Below are 1561 nucleotides of genomic sequence, written 5' to 3' on the forward strand. Positions count from 1 at the left end.
TTTTTGTACGTAATAAAATTATTTAAAAAAAAAAAAGAAGAGGAATCGAAAAGAATAAAATTTTAAAAGCATATTATATGTATATAAAGAAAACCGGAAACGAAAATACTTGATGCGATTAAATTAAGTTTTTGTTTTGTTTGTTGCCGTGGTTTTTGTTGTTGTTGTTAAATGGTATTTAAATACGTTACATGTTTAAATTAAATTAAATGCGATTTATTTATTTTTTTTTTTTGAAATTGTTTTAATAATAATAATAATAATTTTATTATTTCATGTATGATTTTAAGTATGATAAGAATTAAAAATTTGTTCAGAAGCGTTGGAAATTCTAGAAAAATTCTTTTGTTTGATTTCAGGTACCTACGACGATATGATACCTCTACGGGGGGCAAAAATTTATACAAAAATTTTTTTCTTCTTTTTCTTTCCACCCGGAAAAAAAAAAAAAATTTTACGACGAAAATAATTTCGGGGGAAAATTACAAATTCGAACTTACGTATAAAACCGCACGATTTCAACCGCAAAATGCCTTTATTATTATTATTATTATTATTATTATTATTATTCGAGTGGTAAATAATTAAAAAAAAGAAGATTAAAAAATCAAAATGAATCGAAACATTTTTTTTTTTCGGGAGGGGAGAGAAGGATGGAGGAAGATGCAGAGGAGGGAAGAAGGAAAATTACACTTACTTTTAAAATACTTTTTTTTTTATGTTTTGCCCCCTCCCCCCCGCCGTCGTATTTGATCTTATTAATTTAATTAGAGGCTTTTATGTTATATTTTTTTTGACCCCTTGACCTTTCGCGCCTTTTTTTTTTAACATTTCAGCCCAAAGTTTTTTCTCCCACTTAAATTATTTATTTATTACGAAAAAAAAAATTTTAATAAAATAATAATAAATAATTAAATAATAGGGTTATTAAATCCCACTCGGTAAATTATAATTATCATTATTATCATTATTATTATTAATAATGACAAAAAATTTTTTTTTTTTTTAAACTACGCAGATGCTACAAAAAAAAAAAAGAAAAAAAAATTTTTTTAAATTATTACAAATTCCCGCGTTTTTTTTTTGTATCGATTTAATTTAAAAAACAACCGTTTCCGGTTAGTTTTGTTTAATTTCATCACCTCTGGTTAAAATTTAAATAATAATAATAATAATAATTATAAAATGAAAAAATTTAATGAATAATTATAAAAGTTATTTTTTTCGGGGGAGAGAGGGGGAAGGGAGGAGGGGAGGGGAGAGGGAAAAACAATATTTTACGTAAAACGTCAAAAAATATTTAATATCGCAGTGAGGTTGATAACAAAGTTAAACATTATACGTAGGTATAATAAATAAATTTAATGATAAATTCTTTCTAGAACCTTTTCGAAAGTTTTATTTAATTCTTTCTAACCTTTTCCCTTATTTATTTATTTATTTTTTTTTAATTTTTAACGTTAATAAATTTATTTTTATTTATATATGAATATAAAATAATAATAATAATAATAATAATAATAATAATAATAATAATAATAATAATAATAATACTGATAAT

The sequence above is a fragment of the Pediculus humanus genome, genomic scaffold (assembly GCF_000006295.1).
Source record: "Pediculus humanus corporis 1103172107763 genomic scaffold, whole genome shotgun sequence".
Classification (NCBI taxonomy): Eukaryota; Metazoa; Arthropoda; class Insecta; order Psocodea; family Pediculidae; genus Pediculus; species Pediculus humanus.